This window comes from Falco punctatus, assembly GCF_963210335.1.
Source record: "Falco punctatus genome assembly, chromosome: 7".
Lineage (NCBI taxonomy): Eukaryota > Metazoa > Chordata > Aves > Falconiformes > Falconidae > Falco > Falco punctatus.
Genome location: NC_137587.1, coordinates 51825733 through 51836951, shown reverse-complemented (window position 1 = coordinate 51836951; position 11219 = coordinate 51825733). Strand labels below are relative to the sequence as shown.

General features: G+C 40.3%; 1 protein-coding gene across 3 annotated transcripts in view; it reads right to left on the bottom strand.

Moving 5' to 3' along the window:
• The window catches only part of RORA (RAR related orphan receptor A), a 477306-nt gene that overhangs the window by 72041 nt on the left and 394046 nt on the right, over positions 1–11219 (bottom strand). The window lies entirely within an intron of this gene.

Here is an 11219-nt window from a genome sequence, read left to right as displayed (position 1 = left end):
CTCTCGCCTGCCCCAGCCCCAAGGTGCTCAGAGCCCACTGCAGGGGAAACTTAAATTCTAACCACACTCGAATATCCAGGAACTACAAATGTGAGATTGCCAGTTTAAAGGTCTCCATGTGTTGTGTAACCTTATCACGTATTGCTCTGGGTTGTGTCGATATAAAAGGTGTTCAACTTGTTAGCCTAACCACAAGCCGCTGCAGCAATCGGAGGGAAACAACTGTTTCTAGCAACCTTTTCAACCTCTGCTAGGGGAAAAAAAAATCTAAAAAAATTAATGTTGAATTGCTAACAGAGAAAGGGAAAATACCCATGACAGCTATTTGCACTAGTAATCAGGGAACTAGTATTTGAGTAGTCTAAGCACAGGACAGAAAATATTGAAAAGCCCTCCTCCTCCACCTCTTTTTAAACCTACTGAGCAAAGTAATACATTCAGCTTCCAAGGTGAACCAGTAACCACTCCTAACTACTTGTTCAAAGACATCCCCAAACAGAAGTAGTTTAAATGCAACTAATTAAAGAAGGATGTTTATGTTGTCCTGACTTGGAACACCAGCGGAGGGCATTTCTGCGGACTGTCAGGTCATGTCCATTCTTGCCTAAGTGAAGCTGCATGGTTATGCTTCATTCAGAAAGAATTCTGAGACCTCCTTATCGCTGAAATGTAAGATTTGACTAGTAAATGCAGGATGTAACCACTATACTCCTTCTGTATACAGCAGTGGGGAAAAAATGCTCTTAAAAGAAGAAAATGTGTCACATAATAACCCCGTCTGAAGGAGGTATAACCGCACAGGATTGTTATGAAGCTGAAGTTGTCAAACAACTACAAGGTACAGCATTTACCCACTGCTCTATCACCATCACATACACAACTGCATACAAATCCTCTGGCAAAGAAATAACTGCATGCTGCATTCTCCCATGAAGATGAAAACTTGACTTACTGGAAAAGAAATGTGATATAAAACCATTTCAATAAAATCGTCCAGGGCCTCCATATTTTCAGTTTTTGCAGAGACAGCTTCTTCCCTTTGTTAAAATGACCTAGAACTAAGTTTTCCACATATGTTTTTGCTTAACAAAAGAGCTTAGACTGTCTGTATAAATTTACATGATCATGCATATTTTTAATTGTTTTTCTGAAGTTTTCATGGGCTTTTAATGAAGTAAGTTCTTTAAAAGTTCCAGGAAATCTTGTATTGATTCAAATAGATAGTGGTAACATTTGGAAAGGCTCAAGTATTTCTCAGTGCTTCAAACACCTATAGAAAATTCCTTTCTTATCAACATTTAAATATCTCCTCTGAGGAATTAAACGCTGGCCAGAGAAGGTGACAGTAGCTTCCTGATAAACAGGAAAAAGCAGGTGATACTGAAAGTGAAGCCTCCCCCAACTGCAACCTAATCCTAATGTCAGCTGAAGTGTTCAGCTCCCAGCTCATTACAGGGATGCAGCGCTAGATGCAACAAGAGTTTGAAATGCACAACAAGTTCTAAGCATTGTGCTGTTGCCTTTTTGGCTTCTTACACAACAATAATTATATGTGAAACCATGCAGGTGCAGCAGTTGCAGCAGCCTTGTTTACCAAATACATCCAAAACAAAGTGCAGGAAAACTGCAGCCCTAAATAATCTTCAAAATGCAAGTCACAATTCTGTCCACCCTACCGACAATCATGTTTTAAGGAGTTTCTAATTGATATACGCAACACTGACAAAAAGAAAATTGTTGTTCCTAAACACATTTCCCTTCTCTAGATTCAGTGGTATTTTAATCTTCATTTATTTCTAGCCCTCCAAGTAGCACACTGTCGAAGATGAATCTAACTGAGGTTGTCCTCATTAAGTTGCCTCTTTTTCATCTATTTAAAACTGCTGCTGTGCTGACCCTGCAATCATACCATTTTGCTTCAGACAAAATACCTTCCCAAATTCTTGCTGAGGAGGTGTGCTTTTGTGCAGCATGGGCCTGCAGCTATATGTCTTAATCAAGCCATTTTATACACTACCCCACAACTTCCAATTAAGTACATTGCTATCCACAACTTTTGAACTGGTTGCTGTGCTTTGCCCAACAGCTGCTACAGTTCTGCACCTGCTGAAATGAAGTATGACTTGACAAAACGTTTTGGGGTTCATCTGGATGAAAGGCAAGTCCAGAGTCATTATCATCAGCTAGGTATGCTGTCGGCAGTACAAGATGTTAAAGATCTAATCAACTGGATTGTCACCCAGTTTCTACTGGCCTTGAAATCCCTTGAAAGGATGTAGTATTTGCCGCTTTTCAAAATATAGGGTAACAGCAGTACACTTTCGAATTAAAGTGATTAGAAAGATGAGGCTATGGCCAATTAATCACCTGCCACCAACTGCAAGTGGGTCCATGGAAAGATTACAAGGTTATCAAGAAATCGATCCAACTGCACTTAGTAGCCTCTGCTTTCTCTCCACACCTAAAACATGGTTATGAAGTGACGGGTATTGGAGTACTGATCGTGCTGCTACTGCCGAGTCCCTGTTGGATCTCAGAGAGATTCTCATCTATAGGCTTTAAAAGTTGGTCTTAGATCACATTATCAAACCTTCTTACAATGTCCTAACATTAATACTGCCAAAAAGCAGGAATTATTTGAAAGCTGTTAGAGCTCTCAGTTTCATGCATAATCTTACCTGCCTATTTTTGGCCGGTGTTGCTTGCCAAAAACTGCAGCTGTGTACTGTTCAGCATATCCCTTTTGGTGGGGAAAAGTCAATGGATGGTGTAAAACCTACTGCTGAGATAACTGTCAATAGCACAAAGGAAAGCAAGATACTGGTTATCCTCAAAGAAGCAACTGTTAGACTCTTGTTTAAGGATCATCATCATAGAGTCATTCTTTGGCATAAACAGGCTCTCCAAAGAACCACCTTTCCCTGTAAACCTGCTCAAGAGAATTGTGTTGGTTGTGGTGAAACATCTTCAACATATTTTGGAACCTTCAAAAGTCCTTTTGCTCCTTTTCAGCTTGACGTTTGAGCTTCAGCAGCACAGAAACAGCCCTTGGGAAGTTGCTCAGTTAACTGACCATACTGCTGGTGACAAACGAAAACAAATGCCCAGGTGCAGAGATACTGGATGTCAGCCGTACAGGCGATAGTGCCTTTGGAGGCTTGCTGAAAGCAGACAGAACTGTGTAAGCGCTTTGGTCCCTTTCTGGAAAATATCTTAGTAGGATTGGAAAAGTTCTTACTTGTCTGAAAAGCCTTCGGCCTGTAGCCTTTTCAGTCAGTTTTATGGGCAACAACTGAGTTTCACAAAGTATTGGGTCCAGTTCCCCAAATTTAGCGCATACAAGTCATTTGCAGAAGAATCGCAATGCTCACAGGGCAGCCTGGTTTTCATGCATTCCCACAGGAAAGGAAAGTGAAAACTATTAAGAATGTTCCAAGCCTGCCTACTTCTCCCAGCAAATTTATGACCGACCTGACCACTGGCTTCAGGTCTTTAGCCAGTTACGTATCAGGGTAAGTAACAGTTGTTTTTTTTTTTTTTCCCTGAGGCACATTGATCAAATCGTGGTGTTTTGTTTCTTTAATCCTCGGGTTTCTCTTTCTGCCCTCTTCTGAATCATCAGGGATGGCCAAGGCAGGGAGAAAAGGCAGTGGTGAGCAGTGTGTGAGATGAAGCGAGATTATTTCTTTCTCAGAATCCCCCTCACACACGTGCCTGGCCAGATGCAGCCCCAGGAGGGAACCCAGTGGGTTTCTGGCCTTCTCCTGAGGCATGGTTCAGCAGTCAAGATGAAATGGGCATAACCCAGCGGATCCTTTGCCGCTCCGTGTGCCTAGGGCATTAATAGCATTTTAGTCTCTTTTATTTCCTCTCTGCTTACAGCACAGGCTCTAATCTGTTGACAAACAGAATGCTTCAACTACGCTTAAGAATAACCAGAGAAATGTAATAGTCTGCAGCCTGTGGACTGCAGCCAAACAAAATTGTCTCTTCTGCCTCCAAACTCTGGAAACTATGCCTACGTCACAGCTGCCAGAGAAGAACCGAAGCAGTCTCATGTACGGAGCAGAGGGGTGAGGGTGAGGAGCCTTCATGTGCTGAATTTGCCCTGCACCCACTTCCAGATTGATCTAAATTAACCTAAAAGAAACTCTAAGTATGCCAACATCTAAATTGTTTCAGGTCATGTCCAGTGTCAAAACTCCCTCTTATGCTACATGAGATCAGTAAACAAATTTTCCCTCTTTTCAAGAATGTAATTAAGAATGTGAGATTTAGTGGGACAAATAAGCTGTGCTGGGCATTCAGAGAACCAATGTGGAAAGCATCTGTCCAGTCAAGCAAACCAAGCAATGATTCTGCGTTATGAAATACTCTTTTTATAACTATTGACATTTCAGTCAGCTGTGCCACATGTCAATAGTGGTTTTATTGCTCACATTTAAACTACAGCTTTCAGGACAGGATTCATCTAACTTGACATTGTCTGATCAGCAGCATATTTCCTGCTCCTGTGAGCATATACATTATTTATACAGCTTTGCACTGGAGAGTATTTGGGCTATTATGAGAAAAAATTTAAGATCTGGCATGCTTTTATGCCTCAATGCAAACTACAAGCTTAGAACCACACATGCTTTCTAAGACAATTAAAGTTTCATATTAGGCCTCTCTCCAGAATTAGTCTTCAAGTCACAGCTTATCACAGCCTTCTAAGCCTGTCTGACTCCCTTCTTTCCAGCACAGCACTTAACAGACAGGTCTCAAATGCTGTGCATGTCGCATTTTCTCCAGTTCCTCCTCAAATTAATACTGAGCTCCAGAACAGAAATACTGGAAAGCCTAACATACCTTCTGATCACATACCAGTAGATCACTGTTAATTTCTCCCATTTCTCACTTCTTGGTATTCTGATGGTAGCTAGCAAACTGTTTTTTTTAAGAGATCAAATGTTATTGTTCTAATTAAACTCCAGCAGCTTTCACTCCAGATGTCCTCCCCCACAGCACCATTACATTCTTAAAATCATGGAAGAAAATTCATTACTTCTGATGTGTTAGTGAAAAATACATGGCAGCTGATTATGGCTTTTAAGGCTTCAACCTTAAGGATAAAATAAACTTTACTGATCTATTTTCAAAATTCAATACAGCCTCAACCACTGTATTTCAAAGAAACAAAACACTGCATACCTACTTAGAGTGATAAATAAACGATGATACAGTTCCTGGGCGTGAAATCCATACAGATAATTCCTTTGCGTAGTGCTGATTAATAGACATGATAAAGTGACACTGTTGAAGGATATTAGACTTTAGCAGAAGCAAAATAAGAAGATGATTCACTCACAAAGGTAATTATTTGAGAGCATTGTTTTACTAATAATCACCTAGTTCAGAGGAGAACACCTGCACAGTACCTTCTTTTACTTCAAAAGGGGGGTGGGGAGAGCAATAGTCTAAGCTGATGAATTTGATTACAAAGCAGAGCATGTAGGGCAGACCACCTATAGAGAATGATCCATTGTTTTATATAAAACCTGTTTTTTATAACCTGCGTTTGTATTAATTTAGCTCGAGACAGCATTTTTTTAATCCTATTTAGAAAGCAAAACAGGTAAAGGATTTAGAAACCTTCTCATTTTCTATCTTAGTAATTTAATCTGAGCTACTACCACTTGCTTGATAAGAATAATTTTGAACTCATAATTTAAAACTCATTAGCATACACCCATCTTACAGAAAAGAATCCGCCAAGCATTTTTCACATAGGCACATCAATTCTGATTACTTCAATTCAATTTTAAAGGATCTTTGACAGGGCTACTGAAAGGCTTGTCAAAGAACAAGGAAACATTATGACATTCTTTCCCCATATCCCTTTCCAGAGCATGAAATATGAGGGGCATTTCTAATAGAATCAAGGCTAATTTAAGATACTGTTAATCTTTACTTTAAGGCTGCTGTGGCTGGGGAGGTTACCTCTAGCACACGGCAGCTGTTCTTCAGCGCACATCTGTAGTCCGGTTCCAATGCATACCCAAGTTATTAAATAACAAACTTCTTGACATAATTCAAAGCAAACATATTGTAAGCATGTATTTTACAAGCTACAATGAGAAGACATACTTAAATTTCAATAGAGGTTGTTTGGTTATTTTTTTTTAATTTAAAATGGTATCTGCTGCTTTTACTCATTCTGTTCATTTTTAGCTGAAGGACAAAGAGTATGTTTTTTCTTTTTACTGACTGGAAACTGCTTCCCCAAAATACTAATTTTGCTATTTTAAAATGAGTCATTTATCTGCTTTCTAGCATGAACAACTGAAATTGCTTTGTATTTTCAGTTACAGTGCATCATCAGAGCTGTTATGCTTTACATCTGTTCAACAAGCCTGTTACAATTATACAATCCACAAAAAGCCGCACGGTAGCGACAGGTAAGATACACTGCATATAGCGGGCCAGACCTTGCTTCCTGCACACACCCCAGCAGCCCCGCTGAGACCAGTGTGGTCACCCACGGTCTGGGGGCAGACGGCACCGACCAATCCAGCATGCTGGAACACGGCTTTTCTGCAGACCACATATAAAAAGAGCCAGGTGTTCTGCAATACCTGGGACAGATGAGTAATTTTCAAGTGAAACAGAGAGGTGCGTGAGCTGGATTACGAAGCAACGAAAAAGGAGATACGTGCCAAAGAATAAAAAAAAAAAGAGAGAAAATAATTACTTGAAGACATAGGATGTATATCAATGAAAAGTAAAAGACAAAGAAGACTGTAAAAGATCAAGGTATGTTAAGTTTCTCTATGCCATCACCAGAATGATAGCAGCGAGAAGAACCCCTACAATTCACTGATCAAAGACAAAGTGACAGACTGTCCACTGCTGAGGTAAAGCCTGTGAGGGACGGAGACAAGCTCTTGTGCAGGTGACTAAATGGCTGCAAGGTGCTGAATGAACAGATGACACCATTTTTTAACAAATCTGAGATGAATGGAAGCTGGATCACTTCTAACAGAAGAACTGAAGAAAACTTCAAAAGGAGGTGAAGAAGACCTGAAGTTCAGAGATATTGATGCAATCTGCACCAAAGTGCTGAGGAAGGAAGCTTCTGAAGCACCACTAAAGATAGTTAATGCAACATGGAATGAACACAAATTGTATCAAATAGGAGAAAAACTACCAATGTGAAACTGCTAAGGTAGGGCAACCTACCTCTATGTGAAAAAAGGGAGAGGTCTCATGCTATTTGTAACCAGAAAATCATGATCATTTTTCCTTCACAACCTTCTGCTTAGTAATTTTGAAAAATCATACAGAAGAGATGTATGTTAAAAATCAAAGGGTATCCTGGTAGAAGCAATTACTTAAAAGATTACATTCTCTTGTAGCATGTTTCTGAAAAATATAAAACACTAGACAACTCTGAGCCTCAGTTTTAAGAGAATGAGAAAATACAGCATTCTCCGTGACAGCATCTTAGCTCTCCTCGGTGTCTATCATACAAATCCTGTATTTTCTTCCAGTATTGAAGTGAAAAGGAGACAAGTGGCAAATGGGAGCTGGTGCTAACAGAACCTTTAAAGCTCTGTGCCCAAAATCAAGCATACTACCGGAACGTGCAGCAATGCGCCGGACAGAAGAGCCTCTGTTGCTTTCAAATTTAGGAATGTATCAGTGCCTGTGGTAAAGACAGTCTGCTAATATTCTGCATTATGCTATAGATCCAATAGCAAGGGTCCCCAAACCTTGTTGTTAGGGCCAGCCCATTCAGTGACAGTAACTAGATTTGATTTTGGAACTGGGCATTTTTCTGCAAGACAAAGGAAAACCAGGTAATTTTGGGTCCTCAGTAGTTTGCATGCTTATATAGTTGGGGTCTTGAAGTCCCCTAGGAAAAGGAAAGAAATTACACGTATGAACTAGTCTCTAGAAGCTCCTAAAGATCTCAGAATAGCTAAGAGAAGGGAGGAGCAACTGCTGCTGGGGATTGAGTGCCTTGTGTTCCTCAGGGCTGCGAGCCACTTTGTTCAGAAGGCATGGTATCTCCTTGAAAGAGCGTCCGAGGGGAGCCCCATGGACCCTCCCAGCCCACAGCAAGCTTTCAGGTGTGCACTGACCTGTTACAGGAAAGATACACCATTCCAAAGCTCTAGACTTTTTACTCCTTTCTTCCTAATCTTGTCTTTTCTTCTGTTTCATCTATATAGATGTTAGCCTTACCACACAGCATTCAAAGCCACACAAAAGCATTTATTCTGTGTCAGACTTCTTTTCCATTTAAGGCTGGTACTCTGCAAAAAGCAATATGCACAGTTTCATAAGGGGAAACTAGTGCATTGTTTTTGCCTTCACAAACTCTAGCCCTTCCTCTTTAGTTGTCTAGTGATCCCAAACCAAAAACATGCCAAGACATTGCAATATAAATGCTTCATTGGTTTTATCAACCAAATAAGAAAACAAATGTTTTCAAGTAATCATTATGTTAAAATTAAGCCTACAAAACATTTAACAGTATTAAGGAGGAAGAAATACGCTGAATTTTTGTATGATGAAATCGAAAGGAAAAATTTATAAACCCTATAAAACCAGACCCAGATTTCCTGACACAAGAACTAAATCTCAAATCTGGCCCCCAAAATCCATGCATGATCAGTGGTCTACCTGTATGAAAGTGGCAGCAGCTGGGGTTCACACTGGGGTTTCAGCTGGCATAGTAACAGTAGGCAGGTCTGTCATTTTCCTAAGTGAAAAAGATGCTATCTTTGTCAGGAGAAAATTGGAATGTGTTTCATGGTGCTACACCAAATCTTCAGGTCCAATACAGCTTGAGAGGTGTATCACAAATACTCTGTGAGCATTGATGACTGTACAGCAAGGGCAAAAATCACTACATTTGTAGAGATCTTATGTCAGGTAAAAACTTTCAGTACAGATATTCCTCCTTCTTTGTTATCTGAAGTACATGTTGTCACTACTTGCAGTGCTGATTCAAGTTGTTTCACACCCAGCCATCTAGCTCGTTTTTGCTTTCATTTTCTCATGAAAATAGAAGGGCAACCTAAGGCAGCACCAGCCTGGCATTAGTTGGTCCTACCAATTCATGGGAATGTCTCAAGTGGTAATTATTTAATGTACCATGATGCTGAGCAGGATACAATCATCCCAAATTGTGAGATCATGTTCTGCCACATTTCAAGTGCTTGTTGCTGGAGATGTGACAGATTGCTGATGCGATCCAAAATCCAGCAAAGACATAAAAACAAACTTAAAAGACACAGGTAGCATGAGCAGCTGAATGCCTGTAAGCTTCCCATTCTGCTAAGTAAGGTGAAAAATCTCACTAGAGATAGGCCTAATTGTTTTCCGAACTGATGAAGGCTAAGAAATAAATAGGAAAGGACTGGCAAAGGCAACACAATAATACTGATGGTGTACAGAGGGTTTACAAGAGTTAGGATTAGGGGATACAGCAACACTGCAGTATCTTGGTGTTCACACTACTATTATAAAAAATCAAGCCAAACGCAACTAGGTCACATTAGAAAGCATTACCTTACCTCTTTAAAGGATTATCATTTTACCAGGTTATTGTTTTTTCCCTTATCACTAAGACCCATCAATATCAGGCTGGATATTGTTATGCCTTCATGGCAATTCTGAGTTTTGCTAAAGGGGACTAGCGGGAGTGGTGTGTTGTAGCTCCTCCCATTAGTACTAGGCAATGTTGTGCATATGTGCTGTAGGACGTGCCACCATACTGCCTACACAGCACTTCCTACTCCTACACCCCTCCGAGAGTATTTGTAGCCGTGGGGTTGCAGGGAAGCGATGTTCAAGATCACCACTCAAAAGGCAGATGCACAAATGAGGGACAGGCTTGTCACTGACAATGCCTTATTTCTTCAGGTCTCCCACTAACTGAGTTGCCATTTCTGAACTGGTATTACTGGGTTAGGGGAGTTTTCCTCCGTATCTGTGAAACCCATCCCATGCTGTCTGTCTAATGGTCCAAGTTGGGGTTAGACAGGAACGAAGGTCTCCCTGAATCACTGTGGTGCGCACATCTTCTCCTCTTTAATTCTGTTAACAAACGTGGTGGTATCTCAACAAAACAGGAAGCTTTTCAAAATTAAAAGAGGCAATGCAGAGAAAACAAAAGCTTCACATCACATTATTTGAGGAAAGTTTGGAAAACACTGGCTTTTTTGAACAGAAATATTTCCTGATCTTTTCTCCCGGTTTCTAGACTGGGTGGCTAAACACGGACCCTCATTTGCTGTCTCAGTTAGCATATTTTGTTCAAATATAAGTATGATAAAATGGTTTGAGGACTAAGACTTGAGATCAGAAACTCAGCAATAGAACTTGTAATGTGTTTCACAAGGTGTCAAGATGGCCTGTAATGGAACGTTTAGAGTAGAATTCAAATAGACATGAGGTTGTAAGAGTTATTCAACAGTGAGTTAATGAGAGCACTCCTTTATAAAATGAAGGACTACAGAGTGCTTTTATTGAACCATAGCTTTTTTGAAAAGCATTTACTATGGAAACCAAGTTCTGTGAAAAGATCCAGAATACAAGGGAAACCACAGGTATGGTGTCTGAACCAGCTTTCTGACCAGGGAAACAAGAATTTTAAAGCCTGGTGACAGGGGGTGATTGGATAGGAAGATAAAAGTCCCTGTTTGACAAAAGCAATGTCTGGTATCCTATATTGAAGACTGCAGTTTTTAGTGATAAAGAGCAAGCTTTACACTCCTCCCCTATATGCATTTCCCTGGCTTGAGAATATTTCATCAAAGTGGATTTTAAAAAAGACTTAGCCATTTAGAGTGGGTTTTCACTCATCATAGGCAATTGTAAGCTCTACTGATCATTTTCCTAGCTGCCCTCCCTATAGAGAAGTGTGGGAAACAACATTATAGAGACTAAAAATATTAGGTCCATCTAGGAATGTCTGCACCAGCCACTGGACACAGAAAGTAGAAATTCTGCTGTGAAGTGGTACAGACCTGGTGCAAGCTCAGGAAATGATCACAAACCAAGAAGCCTTTCACCTCTGAGAACCCAAAATTTGCAGATTAAACTCTTGTGTTCTATCTAATCTTTCAAATCCTGCTGCATCGGAATATGGGTACGTGGGCTCTCACAAACTAAGCCCCACACTCCCCAGCTACCACCACTGTTTATATATCTGAAATGCAATGCCA